This window comes from Electrona antarctica (genome assembly GCF_951216825.1).
Source record: "Electrona antarctica genome assembly, chromosome: 1".
Lineage (NCBI taxonomy): Eukaryota > Metazoa > Chordata > Actinopteri > Myctophiformes > Myctophidae > Electrona > Electrona antarctica.
Window position 1 is genome coordinate 7,178,941 of NC_136806.1, and position 22,547 is coordinate 7,201,487.

Here is a 22,547-nt window from a genome sequence, read left to right on the forward strand (position 1 = left end):
GCTATTTTCAAAAGATTGTTATACATTCGGCATAATGAGTACATTTATTTTTTCGTACATTGTGATGTCAATACCTTTGTGTCTTAAAGGAGCATTCAGTGATTTGGGTGATTTGGAAAACCACCCAGTCCGCCCCGGTAACAGTGGGGGGGAAGTGCAACAGGCCAACAGCATGTGCACCAAGGCCCGCCCCCACTCGATCATGATTGGAGGAAGGCCCCTCTCATCCTGATTGGATGAAGGCTTTGCCACCCAAAGCCCAAACCGAAACTAGGGTTTTTTTTTTACCCCAGGGGCTTACTGGGGACAGGGAGGAACTCCTTATATGGTCAGCACACTTTTTAGTAGGGAAGATTATCCAAAAAATAAGAAGAAATAAGTGGTGAAGTGAAAGTGAAATCACTGAATATACCTTTAAACCTAGAACTTATCTACTTAATAAATATTGTACTTTTACTCCACATGCAATTATCTGACAACTTTAGTTACTTACAGTACGTACATTTGGATTATTATTTCTCATTATGCGTTTTTACGACCACCCTGCCCTCCTGTTTTTACGACCACCCTGCCCTCCTGTTTTTACGACCACCCTGCCCTCCTGTTTTATAACGCCCAATAACTATCAAAGTGTATGAGGCGTGGGAAGTCGTCCGCTGACATTTACCGACTCAATCAGTAGCATGGCTCGTTTTATTAATGAGCGTGATTAAACTCTCACTGTCATTGAATCGATAGGACATTGGGCAGCAACGCCCAGTCATCTAATAGGACTCATATAGGACTCATTCATTCATCCAATAGGACTCATAGGACTCATTCATTCATCCAATAGGACTCATATAGGACTCATTCATTCATCCAATAGGACTCATATAGGACTCATTCATTCATCCAATAGGACATTGGGCAGCAACGCCCAGTCATCTAATAGGACTCATATAGGACTCATTCATTCATCCAGTCATCCAATAGGACTCATATAGGACTCATTCATTCATCTAATAGGACTCATATAGGACTCATTCATTCATCCAATAGGACTCATATAGGACTCATTCATTCATCCAATAGGACAGCTAGTGCTTTTCAACCCTTTTCATAACCACCATTGGATGAGGTTTAACCTTCCAGACCTTCCAGAACCACCATTGGATGAGGTTTAACCTTCCAGACCCAAAACTAAAGAATATGTCCACATTTTCACGTTGGCAACATTAAGAGAGATAACAGGCAAACGTTGATCAAAATAACAATTATTCTACATTCTCTAGTGTATAGACTTCTTGTAAGTTAAGTAATGCAGATTGTTGCCACGGAAATGGTCGACAGCGTGACGTCAGGCCATGGCGTCACGTCAGCCTATAAAGTATGGCGAGCAGAGTCAGTCAATCAGTCAGTCATGAGTCAGTCAGAAGAAGAAGAAGAAGCAGTAGAAGATCAATAATGTAATATACTACAAGCAATATCAAAAGGAGGTTCCAACGCCTAAGGCAAGATACAGATCCTCTAATCTAAGACCTCCTCAAGGAGTCTCTTACACAGCCCACTGACAGCTCCCTGCTAATACAGGAGATCGTCATTACACAGATGTTTAACAAGGAATAAACATGACATATTGAATGACTATAGCTTTGACCTGATTTGTTTATAGTCATGTATTGTACAGTATTTGCTTTTTACTCCATGTACTGCATGTTGATTTGAACCTATATGGGCCATGCAGTGATGCGTTGGTTTTACACAGACTGTCTTGTGTCACATTTGTTATATTTCTACTCATCTGTAGTTTGTAATATTCCTCAAACCTGTCATAGCGTTGGTGAAACATGTAATATTCCTCAAACCTGTCATAGCGTTGGTGAAACATGTAATATTCCTCAAACCTGTCATAGCGTTGGTGAAACATGTAATATTCCTCAAACCTGTCATAGCGTTGGTGAAACATGTAATATTCCTCAAACCTGTCATAGCGTTGGTGAAACATGTAATATTCCTCAAACCTGTCATAGCGTTGGTGAAACATGTAATATTCCTCAAACCTGTCATAGCGTTGGTGAAACATGTAATATTCCTCAAACCTGTCATAGCGTTGGTGAAACATGCACATGTTCTGGATGAACAAAGCCAGTGCAGTGGAACTATAGTATCTCTCTGTCCTACAAACCTATTTATTCCTTATGGGATTTCTGAAGCCTTTGGGTGCCTCTTCATCACTCCTCTTCATCACTCCTCTTCGTCACTCCTCTTCATCACTCCTCTTCATCACTCCCCTTCATCACTCCTCTTCATCACTCCTCTTCATCACTCCCCTTCATCACTCCTCTTCATCTCTCCTCTTCATCCCTCCCCTTCATCACTCCTCTTCATCACTCCTCTTCATCACTCCTCTTCATCACTCCTCTTCATCTCTCCTCTTCATCCCTCCCCTTCATCACTCCTCTTCATCACTCCTCTTCATCACTCCTCTTCATCACTCCTCTTCATCACTCCCCTTCATCACTCCCCTTCATCACTCCCCTTCATCACTCCCCTTCATCACTCCTCTTCATCACTCCTCTTCATCACTCCCAAGTCGTATCGTTGTCACTGATTTCGAAAATAAACCGGAGATAGGCAACAAAACCCCCTTAACCATGTGTTCTGCTTTGTGATTGGTTGACAGAGGTGTGCGACAGCCCGCTGGTGTCCAATCTGCCGGCATCGTCCTTCGGAAGCTCCTCCCAGTTGTCCAACAGCCATGGGCCAGGCTTCGCTAAACTCAACAGGAGAGAAGGTGAGGGCATGCTGTGTGTGTGTGAGTTTTAAAGTGACTCCAGGGTACTAAAGTGGTTAACGTCAGCCTCAATGTCTGCAGCTCATTCCATGAGACCATGACGCACCTTGAATGTGAGAAAACTACCTGATCGGGTGTGGTAGAGTCTGGGGGGAGTGGCTTATTGTCGGTATCAACCGGTAACACGCTGGAGTCTGTCTCAGTTTCAATGCGCCAGACCCCTGGGAGATGGAGTCTTTCTCCGTTACAATGCACTATAGACCCCTGGGAGATGGAGTCTGTCTCCGTTACGATGCGCTATAGACCCCTGGGAGATGGAGTCTGTCCCCACAACAATGCACTAGACCCCTGGGAGATGGAGTCTGTCCCCGTAACAATGCACTAGACCCCTGGGAGATGGAGTCTGTCTCCGTTACAATGCGCTATAGACCCCTGGGAGATGGAGTCTGTCCCCACAACAATGCACTAGACCCCTGGGAGATGGAGTCTGTCTCCGTTACAATGCGCTATAGACCCCTGGGAGATGGAGTCTGTCCCCACAACAATGCACTAGACCCCTGGGAGATGGAGTCTGTCCCCGTAACAATGCACTAGACCCCTGGGAGATGGAGTCTGTCTCCGTTACAATGCACTATAGACCCCTGGGAGATGGAGTCTGTCTCCGTTGCAATGCACTAGACCCCTGGGATATGGAGTCTGTCTCCGTTACAATGCACTATAGACCCCTGGGAGATGGAGTCTGTCTCCGTTACAATGCACTAGACCCCTGTGAGATGGAGTCTGTCCCTGTTACAATGCACTAGACTAGACCCCTGGGAGATGGAGTCTGTCTCCGTTACAATGCACTATAGACCCCTGGGAGATGGAGCCTGTCCCAGTTACAATGCACTATAGACCCCTGTGAGATGGAGTCTGTCCCCGTAACAATGCACTATAGACCCCTGGGAGCTGGAGTCTGTCCCCGTAACAATGCACTATAGACCCCTGGGAGATGGAGTCTGTCCCCGTAACAATGCACTATAGACCCCTGTGAGATGGAGTCTGTCCCTGTTACAATGCACTAGACTAGACCCCTGGGAGATGGAGTCTGTCTCCGTTACAATGCACTATAGACCCCTGGGAGATGGAGTCTGTCTCCGTTACAATGCACTATAGACCCCTGGCAGATGGAGTCTGTCCCCGTAACAATGCACTAGACCCCTGGGAGATGGAGTCTGTCTCTGTTACAATGCACTATAGACCCCTGGGAGATGGAGTCTGTCCCCGTAACAATGCACTATAGACCCCTGGGAGATGGAGTCTGTCCCCGTAACAATGCACTATAGACCCCTGGGAGATGGAGTCTGTCTCCGTTACAATGCACTATAGACCCCTGGGAGATGGAGTCTGTCCCCGTAACAATGCACTAGACCCCTGGGAGATGGATTGCTGAGGTGGAGCGCCACAACTACCATCAGCTCCCAGTACTTACCGCACGACTTGCCGCACACTGTTGATTTCGTCGACTAATACTATGATGTTCGTCGACTACCTTTTGAAAACTAAGCCATGATGACTAAAACTAAGACTAAATATATTGACAATTTAATCAACACATAAAAGGTACAGGCTTTAGTTCCGACATACTATTGATCTGAAACCTCAATCCCTAACCTAACCATAACCGCAAGCACGGGAGCAGCGCATGTCGGACCATCGCATTTTCGCATTGCATCGCATGTCCCCGGATCTTTGGTGTGTCGGAAAAGCGTGCGCACCCCCACATGAAAACTAGACTAACACTAAAACATTCCAGGTGACTAAAATGTGACTAAAACTAAATGGAAACTACTGGGAGGGAGAGGGAGGTCAGGCCGTGGGCTCGTTCCGAACAGGCCCATAAATTGAAGGTGCGACGCACTCGTCTTCTTCAGTTTAATGCACTCTGTCTGTCTGTCTGTCTGTCTGTCTGTCTGTCTGTCTGTCTGTCTGTCTGTCTGTCTCTGAACCTAATGTCATCATGCTTTATGTAGCATGTGACATGTCAAACTAGGGGGTTTCCATGATGCTGAATCCATTCCAAGCATTAGTTTTGCTAATTGGGCTTAAAACGACGACAATGGCCGTTTTTAGCCCAATTAGTGTTTTTTTTGCAAAACTAGTTTTGCTAATGGTCACATATTATGCCAATTATGAAAATTGCTCAACATATGCAAGTTAGCATCCGGCAGTTTCTAAATGCTGGGGACCCATACTCAACATTTCTAGCATAAAACCTTGGTGTACTCAACATGTCCGGGTTCACAATGGGGCTCTATATGGGCTGGCAATATAGGTATATATATTAAAATATAGGTATAGTATAGGTAAAAGTAATAATCTATGAAAAAGTTAAAATGTGGCTGTTTCTGCCCGACAGCAATACCTCTGCATTTGACTCGATAAAAACTGTAATCTTTGTTCCAATATGGGTGTAAATGAAACGATAATCATGGTTTAACGTTTTAACGTTTGTAAATTATTTCATTCATTCTTTTGTGCTGTACGATTGTACAAGTTGTGTTTCCGTTCCGTCACACAAGAAGACACTGGCAGCGGGTGAAATGTTGTCTAACCCATTCTGGGCGGGAACCCCTTATGGTGTTTTAGAGCATTATGTTATGCTTTAGCTATTGAAAAATAGCAGATCTACAAGCTCATAGCGCGGCACCGAGTGCCGCGCTATGAACTTGTAGGTCTGCTATTTCTGAAAAAAATCGTGAAAATGAATACATATTCTTTCAGAGTGAACGTTTTTAACTCAAATCTTTGCTTCTGGAAGGTCCCTGGAACAACATATTTTCAGATGGGGGTCGGCGGCCAATTACATATATATTTGGTGGGTCCTTGACATGAAATATTGAGAACCACTGATATAGAAAGAAACATGAGGTTTTTCAGAAAATTGTCATGATTTAGAAGACATTTTTTTTACATTTCAACGTCAGGCCAAAATGGTCTAATGGAGAACGGCAGGCGTGGCACCACCTCTCCACTGTGATCCCCTTGTCTATTGGAGAACGGCAGGCGTGGCACCACCTCTCCACTGTGATCCCCTAGTCTAATGGAGAACGGCAGGCGTGGCACCACCTCTCCACTGTGATCCCCTAGTCTAATGGAGAACGGCAGGCGTGGCACCACCTCTCCACTGTGATCCCCTAGTCTAATGGAGAACGGCAGGCGTGGCACCACCTCTCCTCTGTGATCCCCTAGTCTAATGGAGAACGGCAGGCGTGGCACCACCTCTCCTCTGTGATCCCCTAGTCTAATGGAGAACGGCAGGCGTGGCACCACCTCTCCACTGTGATCCCCTAGTCTAATGGAGAACGGCAGGCGTGGCACCACCTCTCCACTGTGATCCCCTAGTCTAATGGAGAACGGCAGGCGTGGCACCACCTCTCCTCTGTGATCCCCTAGTCTAATGGAGAACGGCAGGCATGGCACCACCTCTCCTCTGTGATCCCCTAGTCTAATGGAGAACGGCAGGCGTGGCACCACCTCTCCACTGTGATCCCCTAGTCTAATGGAGAACGGCAGGCGTGGCACCACCTCTCCTCTGTGATCCCCTAGTCTAATGGAGAACGGCAGGCGTGGCACCACCTCTCCACTGTGATCCCCTAGTCTAATGGAGAACGGCAGGCGTGGCACCACCTCTCCACTGTGATCCCCTAGTCTAATGGAGAACGGCAGGCGTGGCACCACCTCTCCACTGTGATCCCCTAGTCTAATGGAGAACGGCAGGCGTGGCACCACCTCTCCACTGTGATCCCCTAGTCTAATGGAGAACGACAGGCGTGGCACCACCTCTCCACTGTGATCCCCTAGTCTAATGGAGAACGGCAGGCGTGGCACCACCTCTCCTCTGTGATCCCCTAGTCTAATGGAGAACGGCAGGCGTGGCACCACCTCTCCACTGTGATCCCCTAGTCTAATGGAGAACGGCAGGCGTGGCACCACCTCTCCACTGTGATCCCCTAGTCTAATGGAGAACGGCAGGCGTGGCACCACCTCTCCTCTGTGATCCCCTAGTCTAATGGAGAACGGCAGGCGTGGCACCACCTCTCCACTGTGATCCCCTAGTCTAATGGAGAACGGCAGGCGTGGCACCACCTCTCCACTGTGATCCCCTTGTCTAATGGAGAACGGCAGGCGTGGCACCACCTCTCCACTGTGATCCCCTAGTCTAATGGAGAACGGCAGGCGTGGCACCACCTCTCCACTGTGATCCCCTAGTCTAATGGAGAACGGCAGGCGTGGCACCACCTCTCCACTGTGATCCCCTAGTCTAATGGAGAACGGCAGGCGTGGCACCACCTCTCCACTGTGATCCCCTAGTCTAATGGAGAACGGCAGGCGTGGCACCACCTCTCCACTGTGATCCCCTAGTCTAATGGAGAACGGCAGGCGTGGCACCACCTCTCCACTGTGATCCCCTAGTCTAATGGAGAACGGCAGGCGTGGCACCACCTCTCCACTGTGATCCCCTAGTCTAATGGAGAACGGCAGGCGTGGCACCACCTCTCCTCTGTGATCCCCTAGTCTAATGGAGAACGGCAGGCGTGGCACCACCTCTCCACTGTGATCCTCGTTCTAATGGAGAACGGCAGGCGTGGCACCACCTCTCCACTGTGATCCCCTAGTCTAATGGAGAACGGCAGGCGTGGCACCACCTCTCCACTGTGATCCCCTAGTCTAATGGAGAACGGCAGGCGTGGCACCACCTCTCCTCTGTGATCCCCTAGTCTAATGGAGAACGGCAGGCGTGGCACCACCTCTCCACTGTGATCCCCTAGTCTAATGGAGAACGGCAGGCGTGGCACCACCTCTCCACTGTGATCCCCTAGTCTAATGGAGAACGGCAGGCGTGGCACCACCTCTCCTCTGTGATCCCCTAGTCTAATGGAGAACGGCAGGCGTGGCACCACCTCTCCACTGTGATCCCCGTTCTAATGGAGAACGGCAGGCGTGGCACCACCTCTCCTCTGTGATCCCCTAGTCTAATGGAGAACGGCAGGCGTGGCACCACCTCTCCTCTGTGATCCCCTAGTCTAATGGAGAACGGCAGGCGTGGCACCACCTCTCCACTGTGATCCCCTAGTCTAATGGAGAACGGCAGGCGTGGCACCACCTCTCCACTGTGATCCCCTAGTCTAATGGAGAACGGCAGGCGTGGCACCACCTCTCCACTGTGATCCCCTAGTCTTATGGAGAACGGCAGGCGTGGCACCACCTCTCCACTGTGATCCCCTAGTCTTATGGAGAACGGCAGGCGTGGCACCACCTCTCCACTGTGATCCCCGTTCTAATGGAGAACGGCAGGCGTGGCACCACCTCTCCACTGTGATCCCCTAGTCTATTGGAGAACGGCAGGCGTGGCACCACCTCTCCACTGTGATCCCCTAGTCTATTGGAGAACGGCAGGCGTGGCACCACCTCTCCACTGTGATCCCCTAGTCTAATGGAGAACGGCAGGCGTGGCACCACCTCTCCACTGTGATCCCCTAGTCTAATGGAGAACGGCAGGCGTGGCACCACCTCTCCACTGTGATCCCCTAGTCTAATGGAGAACGATAGGCGTGACACCACCTCTCCACTGTGATCCCCTAGTCTAATGGAGAACGGCAGGCGTGGCACCACCTCTCCTCTGTGATCCCCTAGTCTAATGGAGAACGGCAGGCGTGGCACCACCTCTCCTCTGTGATCCCCTAGTCTAATGGAGAACGGCAGGCGTGGCACCACCTCTCCTCTGTGATCCCCTAGTCTAATGGAGAACGGCAGGCGTGGCACCACCTCTCCACTGTGATCCCCGTTCTAATGGAGAACGGCAGGCGTGGCACCACCTCTCCACTGTGATCCCCTAGTCTAATGGAGAACGGCAGGCGTGGCACCACCTCTCCACTGTGATCCCCGTTCTAATGGAGAACGGCAGGCGTGGCACCACCTCTCCACTGTGATCCCCTAGTCTAATAGAGAACGGCAGGCATGGCACCACCTCTCCACTGTGATCCCCGTTCTAATGGAGAACGGCAGGCGTGGCACCACCTCTCCCCTGTGATCCCCTAGTCTAATGGAGAACGGCAGGCGTGGCACCACCTCTCCACTGTGATCCCCTAGTCTAATGGAGAACGGCAGGCGTGGCACCACCTCTCCTCTGTGATCCCCTAGTCTAATGGAGAACGGCAGGCATGGCACCACCTCTCCACTGTGATCCCCGTTCTAATGGAGAACGGCAGGCGTGGCACCACCTCTCCACTGTGATCCCCTAGTCTAATGGAGAATGGCAGGCGTGGCACCACCTCTCCACTGTGATCCCCTAGTCTAATGGAGAACGGCAGGCGTGGCACCACCTCTCCACTGTGATCCCCTAGTCTAATAGAGAACGGCAGGCGTGGCACCACCTCTCCACTGTGATCCCCTAGTCTAATAGAGAACGGCAGGCGTGGCACCACCTCTCCACTGTGATCCCCTAGTCTAATGGAGAACGGCAGGCGTGGCACCACCTCTCCACTGTGATCCCCTAGTCTAATAGAGAACGGCAGGCGTGGCACCACCTCTCCACTGTGATCCCCTAGTCTAATGGAGAACGGCAGGCGTGGCACCACCTCTCCACTGTGATCCCCGTTCTAATGGAGAACGGCAGGCGTGGCACCACCTCTCCACTGTGATCCGCTAGTCTAATGGAGAACGGCAGGCGTGGCACCACCTCTCCACTGTGATCCCCTAGTCTAATGGAGAACGGCAGGCGTGGCACCACCTCTCCACTGTGATCCCCTAGTCTAATGGAGAACGGCAGGCGTGGCACCACCTCTCCACTGTGATCCCCTAGTCTAATGGAGAACGGCAGGCGTGGCACCACCTCTCCACTGTGATCCCCTAGTCTAATGGAGAACGGCAGGCGTGGCACCACCTCTCCTCTGTGATCCCCTAGTCTAATGGAGAACGGCAGGCGTGGCACCACCTCTCCACTGTGATCCCCTAGTCTAATGGAGAACGGCAGGCGTGGCACCACCTCTCCACTGTGATCCCCTAGTCTAATGGAGAACGGCAGGCGTGGCACCACCTCTCCACTGTGATCCCCTAGTCTAATGGAGAACGGCAGGCGTGGCACCACCTCTCCACTGTGATCCCCTAGTCTAATGGAGAACGGCAGGCGTGGCACCACCTCTCCACTGTGATCCCCTAGTCTAATGGAGAACGGCAGGCGTGGCACCACCTCTCCTCTGTGATCCCCTAGTCTAATGGAGAACGGCAGGCGTGGCACCACCTCTCCTCTGTGATCCCCTAGTCTAATGGAGAACGGCAGGCGTGGCACCACCTCTCCACTGTGATCCCCTAGTCTAATGGAGAACGGCAGGCGTGGCACCACCTCTCCTCTGTGATCCCCTAGTCTAATGGAGAACGGCAGGCGTGGCACCACCTCTCCACTGTGATCCCCTAGTCTAATGGAGAACGGCAGGCGTGGCACCACCTCTCCACTGTGATCCCCTAGTCTAATGGAGAACGGCAGGCGTGGCACCACCTCTCCTCTGTGATCCCCTAGTCTAATGGAGAACGGCAGGCATGGCACCACCTCTCCACTGTGATCCCCGTTCTAATGGAGAACGGCAGGCGTGGCACCACCTCTCCACTGTGATCCCCTAGTCTAATGGAGAATGGCAGGCGTGGCACCACCTCTCCACTGTGATCCCCTAGTCTAATGGAGAACGGCAGGCGTGGCACCACCTCTCCACTGTGATCCCCTAGTCTAATAGAGAACGGCAGGCGTGGCACCACCTCTCCACTGTGATCCCCTAGTCTAATAGAGAACGGCAGGCGTGGCACCACCTCTCCACTGTGATCCCCTAGTCTAATGGAGAACGGCAGGCGTGGCACCACCTCTCCACTGTGATCCCCTAGTCTAATAGAGAACGGCAGGCGTGGCACCACCTCTCCACTGTGATCCCCTAGTCTAATGGAGAACGGCAGGCGTGGCACCACCTCTCCACTGTGATCCCCGTTCTAATGGAGAACGGCAGGCGTGGCACCACCTCTCCACTGTGATCCGCTAGTCTAATGGAGAACGGCAGGCGTGGCACCACCTCTCCACTGTGATCCCCTAGTCTAATGGAGAACGGCAGGCGTGGCACCACCTCTCCACTGTGATCCCCTAGTCTAATGGAGAACGGCAGGCGTGGCACCACCTCTCCACTGTGATCCCCTAGTCTAATGGAGAACGGCAGGCGTGGCACCACCTCTCCACTGTGATCCCCTAGTCTAATGGAGAACGGCAGGCGTGGCACCACCTCTCCTCTGTGATCCCCTAGTCTAATGGAGAACGGCAGGCGTGGCACCACCTCTCCACTGTGATCCCCTAGTCTAATGGAGAACGGCAGGCGTGGCACCACCTCTCCACTGTGATCCCCTAGTCTAATGGAGAACGGCAGGCGTGGCACCACCTCTCCACTGTGATCCCCTAGTCTAATGGAGAACGGCAGGCGTGGCACCACCTCTCCACTGTGATCCCCTAGTCTAATGGAGAACGGCAGGCGTGGCACCACCTCTCCACTGTGATCCCCTAGTCTAATGGAGAACGGCAGGCGTGGCACCACCTCTCCTCTGTGATCCCCTAGTCTAATGGAGAACGGCAGGCGTGGCACCACCTCTCCTCTGTGATCCCCTAGTCTAATGGAGAACGGCAGGCGTGGCACCACCTCTCCACTGTGATCCCCTAGTCTAATGGAGAACGGCAGGCGTGGCACCACCTCTCCTCTGTGATCCCCTAGTCTAATGGAGAACGGCAGGCGTGGCACCACCTCTCCACTGTGATCCCCTAGTCTAATGGAGAACGGCAGGCGTGGCACCACCTCTCCACTGTGATCCCCTAGTCTAATGGAGAACGGCAGGCGTGGCACCACCTCTCCACTGTGATCCCCTAGTCTAATGGAGAACGGCAGGCGTGGCACCACCTCTCCACTGTGATCCCCTAGTCTAATGGAGAACGGCAGGCGTGGCACCACCTCTCCACTGTGATCCCCTAGTCTAATGGAGAACGGCAGGCGTGGCACCACCTCTCCTCTGTGATCCCCTAGTCTAATGGAGAACGGCAGGCGTGGCACCACCTCTCCACTGTGATCCCCCGCCACGCCGACACGCACTCTAATTCTAACTGGCAGATTTAAATAGCGTTTTCTAACGAGATTGCCTCTCCGGCTACATTAACCTATTAAGACCTGAGGTCGATTTAGAAAAGAAAGGGAAAAGTCTTCTAAATCCTGTTTCTATGTCAGTGGTTGTGGTTCTCAAACATTTTCATGTCAAGGAGCCCCACAAATATATATTATTTGGCCACCGACCCCCCCGGCCGTCTCAAAATGATTTGTTCCAGGGACCCCCCCCCCCCCCCCCCCCCAACCAGAATAAAGTTAAAAACGTTTGCTGTGAAAGAATATGTATTCAAAGATTTGCACACATTTTCACGGTCTACAAGCTTGTATATCTGCTATTTATTTTTAAAATAATGGTCAAAGTGGTTAAAAGCTATAAGGTGACACGGATGCGTCCTCAGGTCTAAATGGGTTAACCCATTTTGGGCGGGAACCCCTTTTGGTGTTCGCATTAGGTTGCTTTAGCTATTGAAAAATAGCAGATCTACAAGCTCATAGCGCGCCACCGAGTGGCGCGCTACGAGCTTGTAGGTCTGCTATTTTTAAAAAATCGAAGAACGACTGACATAGAAACATAGCTTTTTCAGAAAACTGTCAGGATGTAGAAGATATTTATAGAATCTGATCTCAGGTCAAAGGATATGAACCTGGTGGACAACACACTCCCAGCTGTTTACTGAACCCATCTAGACCTGAGGACCATTCTACAAAATGTCTTCTAAATCCTGCCAGTTTTCTGAAAAACCTCATGTTTATGTCAGTGGTTCTCAAACTATTTCATGTCAAGGACCCCAAAAAATATATGTATTTGGCCGCCGACCCCCAACTGAAAATATGTTGTTCCAGGGACCCCCCCCCCCCCCAGAAGCAAAGATTTGAGTTAAAAACGTTTGCTCTGAAAGATTTGCGCCACATATTTATGATTTTTCAAAGTGCCGCATGCACTACGAGCTTGTAGATCCCTCTGCATCAGTCCCTCTTGTTTCTCTATGTTATTCCTGTTCTATTCCACACATTCCCTCTGCATCAGTCCCTCTTGTTTCTCTATGTTATTCCTGTTCTATTCCACACATTCCCTCTGCATCAGTCCCTCTTGTTTCTCTATGTTATTCCAGTTCTATTCCACACATTCCCTCTGCATCAGTCCCTCTTGTTTCTCTATGTTATTCCTGTTCTATTCCACACATTCCCTCTGCATCAGTCTTCTTGTTTCTCTATGTTATTCCTGTTCTATTCCACACATTCCCTCTCCATCAGTCCCTCTTGTTTCTCTATGTTATTCCTGTTCTATTGCACACATTCCCTCTGCATCAGTCCCTCTTGTTTCTCTATGTTATTCCTGTTCTATTCCACACATTCCCTCTGCATCAGTCCCTCTTGTTGCTCTATGTTATTCCTGTTCTATTATAATAATAATAATAACTTTATTTATATAGCACTTTTCTGGACGGAGTCACAAAGTGCTGTACAACACAATCAATAAAATCAGGAAAATCAAACAAAATTAGATAGATGCAACATAGCAAATCAACAACTTACAGTCAGCTGGCCAACAGTAGAAAGCATATTTAAAGATGCAATATATAAAAATAAAATAAAAAAAACAACAATGTAATACCGACAAAGTTCAGTGAAAAAACATTTAACGGGGCAGGGGGGGGGGGATGCTTTTCTGAACAAATAAGTTTTGAGAAGAGATTTAAAAGATGCAATGGTATCTGCTTGTCGGATGGATTTGGGAAGGGTATTCCACATTTTAGGGGCACGGATGGAGAAGGCTCGTTCTCCCTTGTTTACACGATGGAATTTCTCGGGAACCTTTAGGAGAGCCCCGTCTGAAGACCTAAGGGTGCGGGGAGGGTTATAGGGGTGTAGGAGATCAGCAAGATATTGGGGTGCCTGGCCCATTTGTACCTTAAATGTTAATAAAAGGATTTTAAAGTCGATTCTAAAAGCAACAGGAAGCCAGTGAAGTGTAGCCAGGACCGGAGTGATGTGGTCCCGTCTCCTGGTGTTTGTCAGGAGTCTGGCGGCAGCATTTTGGACAAGTTGTAAGAGGGAAATTGATTAATGGGTCAGGCCTGTGTACAGTGCATTACAATAGTCTAAGCGTGATGCAGGGCTGGACTGGCCACAGGACGTACCGGGCATATTCCCGGTGGGCCGCGACCGTAGGGGGCCGCCATGATTACAAAAAGGCCAGGAAAGGTCCGGGCGTGCTGCCATTCTGCCAGTGCCATCATGATAATTTCACTGTACCTGTATCAGTGAGTGACAAATAAACCCTTGGCCCCTTGTCTGTTGGTTTGTATCATTTATGTTGTTCTGTAAAAGTGGTGGTATTAGGGCTTGTTTGTTTGTGTGTGCCTCGACGGAGTGGGCGGTAGAGTTTCTGCTATCTGCCTGCTGGTTGTGGTGGTCCGGTCTGGGCCAAATTCACGCGAAAATGACCGGTCCATCATTTTTGTCCCAGTCCAGCCCTGGCGTGATGTGATGAATGCATGGATAACTTTTTCTAGGTCGGGAACTGTTAAAAATGGCTTGATTTTAGCTATGCTTCTTAATTGGAAGAAGCACGCTTGCACAAGTTTTTTTTATTTGGATGTCAAAGCTAAGACCTGAGTCAATGAAACCCCCAAGGTTTTTGGCTACCGGTGTGATGTTCATAGCCATGTCTGCTAGGCTGTTTTTTAGAATGTCGGTGTCGCTTGGCGGGCCAAAGAGAACTATTTCGGTTTTATTTGCGTTGAGCTGGAGAATATTTTGGGACATCCAACTATTTATGTCCAGGAGGCATGCCTTAAGGGCGACTAGACTGTCAGGGGAAGGGGACTTTATGGGGACATATATTTGTCCACACATTCCCTCTGCATCAGTCGCTCTTGTTTCTCTATGTTATTCCTGTTCTATTCCACACATTCCCTCTCCATCAGTCCCTCTTGTTTCTCTATGTTATTCTTGTTCTATTCCACACATTACCTCTGCATCAGTCCCTCTTGTTTCTCTATGTTATTCCTGTTCTATTCCACACATTCCCTCTCCATCAGTCCCTCTTGTTTCTCTATGTTATTCTTGTTCTATTCCACACATTACCTCTGCATCAGTCCCTCTTGTTTCTCTATGTTATTCCTGTTCTATTCCACACATTCCCTCTGCATCAGTCCCTCTTGTTTCTCTATGTTATTCCTGTTCTATTCCACACATTCCCTCTCCATCAGTCCCTCTTGTTTCTCTATGTTATTCTTGTTCTATTCCACACATTACCTCTGCATCAGTCCCTCTTGTTTCTCTATGTTATTCCTGTTCTATTCCACACATTCCCTCTGCATCAGTCCCTCTTGTTTCTCTATGTTATTCCTGTTCTATTCCACACATTCCCTCTCCATCAGTCCCTCTTGTTTCTGTTCCCCCTTTTCTCTCTCTCTCTCTCTCTCCCTTTATTCTTTTTTTTTCTCCAATCTGCCGTCCTTTCATCTCATGTCTCCCTCCCTCTCTTTATCTTGCTGTTAATTTCCCTGTCTCTCTTGTAGTCATTAGTTCAAAACATTGTGCCCGGGAGAGAGAGACAGCTTCGGTCCATCTGCGAGCCAAATGTTAATAGCCAACTTCGACCTTTTTAAATGGTTTCTTTTTATTCGGCAGGTCACCCCAAAGACACAGAAACGGGCTCGGAAAGTGACGCGTCACCTCTGTAATTGCTTTCTGAAAGATTACAGTGGAAAGTGGACTTATATGCACTTTAATTGGCCCGAAGCTGCTAGTTTGAATGAACTGTGTGAGAGCCGCCCGCTAATCCGGTATTGACCGAAGGTTTTTGTGTCATTCTGTGTAGCTTCTGCATAGGTGCTTTAACCCATTTTGGGCGGGAACCCCTTTTGGTAAAGGTAAAGGTAATTGGGGACCAAGTGTAGAACCCCCGGGACATCCCGATCAATGCAGTATATACGGTTTAAGTGATATTTAATCACTAAAACCAGGCCAGGCCAGGAAAATCAAATGCCATAATTAAAAGTGATTTTAAGAATCGGCCTCAGACCTCGTCCTTTTATGCTTTTGGAGGCCAACTAACGGCAGGCAGGCAGGCAGGCAGACAGACAGACAGACAGACAGACAGACAGACAGACAGACAGACAGACGTGGTTGATGTAAACCAAAGTGACAGCCATGGCAGAACCCATTCCCTGTGACCATCACACGTCAACTCACTTTTATTTCAATTATGTCTGACATGGTGGACGGACGGACGGACGGATAGACCGTAGACGCGTTAAAACCTTTTCTCACACACCTGTGATCTGATCTGCTGAAGATGATGAGTGTCTGCCTGTCACTGTGTCACTTCAGTGTTTCTCTCTCTGTCTCTCTCTCTCTCTCTCTCTCTCTCTCTGTCTCTCTCTGTCTCTCTCTCACTGTCTCTCTCTGTCTCTCTCTCTCTCTCTCTCTCTCTCTCTCTCTCTCTCTGTCTCTCTCTCACTCTGTGCTACTTCACCAGTGGAGGAAAGTAAACAAGTACATTTACTGTACTGTACTTAAGTAAAAATGTGACCAGGTCTAGCAAAATGGTCCTCATCTCGCCTATAATGAAAAGGCAGAAAATCTAAAATAAACTTGATTTTTGTTGTTGTTGTGATTTTCGTTTTTTTTTCATATTAACACAGCTTGAATGTTGAAGAAGGTTTTCATTCCAACATATTATTGATTTGGGCAAATTAAATGTATACATTTATAAATCAAAGTAGGCTAGCCAGCTCTAGGTGTTGAAATGTTGTGAACATTCAAAGTGGATTTTCTCAGTTTTGGGTAAAACGGCACAATCATTTTAAAATCGTCATATCTCCTTCAAATATTTTCCAATTTCAATGAAAGCTTACATTCTGTACTTTAATAATCTGTAAAAAACTGAAAAATTACTCGGTCGAGATGAGGGCCTATTTGCCAGACCCGGTCACAAATGAGAGACTGCCATTGGATTTTTTTTTTAATTTTCGTTTTTTTCATGTCATAATATTATTTTAGAATTATTTTCCCCTGCTTTCATATTATGAAAGCAGGGGAAAATAATTCTCCTCTGGTGAAAAGCTGGAATTTGCGCGATGGCAGTCTCTCAGTCAAATCTGGTCACAAATGTTCAGGTATTTGTACTTGTGCTTGAGTATTAATTTCCAATCTCCAACATTTTTACTTCTACTACATCTCGGATCCAAATGTTGCACTTTTATTCCACTATACATTCATTTGAAAACTTTAGTTACTACTAGGTACTTTGTGGATTTTGATTATCATTCCAAAACTGTATATTTAACCACTTCAACCATATATATTTAACCACTTCAACCCTATATATTTAACCACTTCAACCCTATATATTTAACCACTTCAACCCTATATATTTAACCACTTCAACCATATATATTTAACCACTTCAACCCTATATATTTAACCACTTCAACCCTATATATTTAACCACTTCAACCCTATATATTTAACCACTTCAACCATATATATTTAACCACTTCAACCCTATATATTTAACCACTTCAACCCTATATATTTAACCACTTCAACCATATATATTTAACCACTTCAACCCTATATATTTAACCACTTCAACCCTATATATTTAACCACTTCAACCCTATATATTTAACCACTTCAACCCTATATATTTAACCACTTCAACCCTATATATTTAACCACTTCAACCCTATATATTTCCGCCATTTACAAGCTCACAATGTGTCACGATGCAACACATTGTGAGCTTGTAGATCTATACCGTTTTCAAAATATCATTTTGCATTTTGAAAACTTGAAATGCGGGACTTTCTGAACGTTTGGCACTTCAAGTACATCTTGGATTCCGATATTTTACTTGTAACAGCGTACAGGGGCGACTGTGGCTCAAGAGGTAGAGCAGGTCGTCCAATGATCCATGGGTCGGCGGTTCGAATCCCGGCTCCTCCTGTCTACATGTCGAAGTGTCCTTGGGCAAGACACTGAACCCCAAATTGCTCCCGATGTGCTGGTTGGTGCCTTGCATGGCTTCCGCCGCAATCGGTGTATGAATGTGTGTGTGAATGGGTGAATGTAATGCACAATCTATGTATAGCGCCTTGGATAAAGGCGCTATATAAATGCACCATTTACTGGTATTTCAGCCTAATGATAATGTTACTTAAGTAAAACAATTGAGTATTTTTTTTCCCACCACTGCTCTCTGTGTGCACTGTGTCAGTGGGTGCACATAAATCCCTGAATGGAAACACCTAATAATGTGAATAAGTCTTCACTTCACAAAGAATCACACCTGTGTGAAGTGAGGGGCGCTCTTATCATTATACATCATCATACATCATCTCATGAACAACTGAATGTATGTGATTGGTTAGCCGATTTGCTCGTCTACATATGATGTACATGTTCCCTTCATTTGACATTTTATCAGTGGATGGAAATGGGGGAAAATGCGCTTTTCTTTTTTTGTATTTCTGAAAATGTCTGTTTTCAAAAAGGCGTGTCTGTTCAGTCTCTCTCTCTCTGTCTGTTTTCCACTATTGTATAATATTTTGTACCCCCTCCCTAGGCTCCCTCCAGAGTCTAACTCCTATAATTAGAAGGGGAACAAAAGGTCTCTGCCCTCTGCCTCCGTGCCGTTAGGGGGTCACGTACGTCTGCTTGTCAAGAACACATTAGCCTTGGCGTCGTGCTGCTGCTGCTGCTGCCAGCTGCACCTCCCCACAGACCTGTTCTATTTATGGCATAGGGCCTCTCCTGGCCGGAGCCACCGGGGGAAAGTATAGACACAGCTGCAGGACATGAGACTAATTAATTAGAGGGACAGAGATTAGCCTGGGCAGCATTCCATTTCGTGTTTATGATCCGGTCGGGTGCGGATGGTAACTTTCGTCATGTTGTAGTCAATGATTGGTTGTAGCCAGGTGATTTGTCACCTGGCAGGAATCGACATGGCGGAATGAGTAAGGGTACTTTCTTGTTCCGCCTTGTTGGTTTCCACCTGCCTGATCTACAAATCAAACCAGTGACTACAATATGACGTAAATTACCATCCGCTCCAGACCGGTTTCACACGGCGATTTTGGAACACAGACCAGGCTTTCCTCTGAGGTGGAAAGACTGGTGACGCAAGGTTAGACAGAGATAGAGAGGTGCGTGTGTGCGTGTGTGCGTGCGTGCGTGCGTGTGTGTGCGTGCCTACCATTGAGATAGGTTACTATTTTGTCTTGGGGAGGCAGTAACTTAACACAATCTATGCCAAACTGAAGATATCTTGTGTTTAGAGCTTAAAACCCTCCTGTGCCAATCACGAGAATCTCTTGTTTCTTTGATTTCTATTTTAGAATTAATAATATTATATTTACTGGTCACTTCTCCGTCGCTTGGCAATGCTTGCTTCCACGTTGTGACATCAAAAACTCTGTTCACATAATAGCCTACATTACACGCACAATCTTTAGCAGCGCTTTTCTCAGAATTGGGGCTCCGATTGAATTGATATGAGGTGAGGGACGATGTAAGGAGCTCAATAAAAATGTGCGCGACCTTGGAGTTCTGATATTAGGGATATGGACCTTGGAGTTCTGATGATATGATATGATATAGTACTTTATTGTCCGTTTGCACTGAAATCCCATATTAGGGATATGGACCTTGGAGTTATTGCGAATGCAATGATCCATTACTATGTAACCCAGGCAGAACATACACAAAACAAAACATATAGAAAAAACACACGTGCGCGAGCGAGCGCGTGCACACACACACACACACACACACACACACACACACACACACACACACACACACACACACACACACACACACACACAGTAGAAAACTTAAAAAAATAACAAAAAACAAAACAAAAAAAATAACTTAAAAAAAAAGTATACGTAATTTATTCTAATTGTTGTTTTTGCAATTTACGAGCTGCGTTCGCTTCCCGCGTTCGCGCGTCTTACTTGTGATATTAGGGATATGGACCTTGGAGTTATGATATTCGGGATAAGGAGTAGCCGACGAGATACATTCATGTTTTATCGTTTGTTGTGCAATTTAATATAACGACGCGCACCGGAGTCAGCACGCAAGATGGGCCGGGCGTAGCGATTTATGGATCCATAAAACGCACGCGGAAATATGGACTTCAGTTGCGCAAGATCCTTAAGTGTCCCTAAGTGTCACATTATGAACGAGCGCTGTATTATTGATATGTGTAATTCAGATAGCATGATGATAGCATTTTCTTTTTTCAGACAGTTGCGAGGTTGATTTGTATTTTTCATTATAGTTCCAGCGCTTTCAAAATAATACGGTCTGTGCTTACATCGTAGCTCAGGCTTATAGACAATCCTGGGGTGAACCGCCTGTCTCAGCCAGCATACAGTACTGTATACTGTGGTGTCGGCTAAATGCATGGATTGTAAATATTTGAATCTCCTGCCGAGTTACTTAATTGATAGATTTAAATAAAGGACATACACACACACAAGCATGCACGCACACACGTACGCACAAACACGCGCACGCACGCACGCATGCACGCAGGGAAGGGGTGAGCACCCTCCTTCTTTTGAATCTGTCTTCCATCTGGTGTTTGGGCTCCGAGGCGACGCTTTGGCCTGAGTCAGCATATGTGTACTGTAGCTTACCCACGCACGCACGCACGCACGCACGCACGCACGCACGCACGCACGCACGCACGCACGCACGCACGCACACACGGCGCACAGAGATGGAGGCAGAATCTCTCCTTTCCCTGCTGCATGTGGTTCACAGTGTCTTCTCTTCATCTCGTGGAGACAGACGGCCCTATATCTTCCGTTAGCCTGGGACTCTGACAGGCGGCCCTATATCTTCCGTTAGCCTCATGGGACTCTGGGAAGGCTTACCCATTTTCGGGTTTATGATCCGGTCGGGAGCGGATGGTAACTTAACACGTCATGCTGTACAGTCACTGATTTGTAGTCATCGTGCCGGAACCCAGATACCGGAATCGGAAGTACCCCAAATGCCCCGCGATCAAGGCCCTCATACTTTAACCCATTCTGTACGGGAACCCCTTTTGGTGATTTAAACATTATGTTATAATTTAGCTATTGAAAAATAGCAGATCTACAAGCTCATAGCGTGCCACCGAGTGGCGCGCTATGAGCTTGTAGGTCTGCTATTTTTGAAAAATCGTGAAAATATTTATTTCAGAAAACTGGAGGATTTAGAAGATTTTTTTTTAATTTTGAGGTCAGGTCTAAATGGGTTAAGGGCCTAGTGCCCAATAAAAGCCTTGATGCATTTCTTCAAGTACTCATTCATTCATTCATCCATTCATCCATTCATCCATTCATTCATTCATCCATCCATCCATCCATCCATCCATCCATCCATCCATCCATCCATCCATCCATTCATCCATCCATCCATCCATCCATCCATCCATCCATTCATTCATTCATTCATCCATTCATCCATTCATTCATTTATTAATTCAAGTTTTATTCTCGAAATTAGTAATCAATGAGTAATCAAACTCATTTTCAGTGTCGTCGAGTAATACAATATCATATAAAAAACATCACAATACATCAGAAGATCAGGAAAAGGGAAACAAAAGGTATCCATGTGAATTACATATAGTTTACAAATAGAAGCTAAGACAACATTTTCAAAACGATCTAAAAACAGTTCCATATTGTGGGAGTCTGTATGCTCACCAAGGTTTTAAAACGACTCAAGGGTACCAATGTGGTCAATTTTAATGTAGTTTGCAGGTAATTCGATGTATTAGGACCACAGAAGCTACAGTAAAAGCTGATCTACCAATTTCAGACTTAACTTTTGGTACCTTGAAATTATTGGAATAGTTGCTTTGTATCCGTGTTGTATTCCAACTCGTAGCGACTGTAGATGAGACTAAAAACAAACGGGGGGGGGGGGACCAAAACAAACCGCCCCCGAAAGATCCGGAAAGCACAAACAGGAATAAGATTTCTTTTAGATGTTACCATCCTGATGATTGGCCCAGTGCGTCTGTTCTTTTAGATGTTACCATACTGATGATTGGCCCAGTGCGTCTGTTCTTTTAGATGTTACCATCCTGATGATTGGCCCAGTGCGTCTGTTCTTTTAGATGTTACCATCCTGATGATTGGCCCAGTGCGTCTGTTCTTTTAGATGTTACCATCCTGATGATTGGCCCAGTGTGTCTGTTCTTTTAGATGTTACCATCCTGATGATTGGCCCAGTGCGTCTGTTCTTTTAGATGTTACCATCCTGATGATTGGCCCAGTGCGTCTGTTCTTTTAGATGTTACCATCCTGATGATTGGCCCAGTGCGTCTGTTCTTTTAGATGTTACCATCCTGATGATTGGCCCAGTGCGTCTGTTCTTTTAGATGTTACCATCCTGATGATTGGCCCAGTGCGTCTGTTCTTTTAGATGTTACCATCCTGATGATTGAGTGCGTCTGCAGCAATGCACTTTTCAAGTTCAACGGTCAATACCTTCAAAACTAAATGAGATATCCACAAGCCGTGTGCAGTATGTCCGTACTAGCCTGGGGTCTACCTATGCTTCCTATGGCATAGGCAGCTCCC

At 47.4% G+C, this 22,547-nt stretch overlaps 1 pseudogene across 1 annotated transcript in view; it reads left to right on the forward strand.

Moving 5' to 3' along the window:
* The window catches only part of LOC306927573 (contactin-associated protein-like 4), a 233,051-nt pseudogene that overhangs the window by 45,381 nt on the left and 165,123 nt on the right, over nucleotides 1-22,547 (forward strand). Inside the window, exon 3 of the transcript in view lies at nucleotides 2,666-2,776. The product of the transcript in view is annotated as a contactin-associated protein-like 4 (transcript). The remainder of the gene's footprint in view (nucleotides 1-2,665; nucleotides 2,777-22,547) is intronic.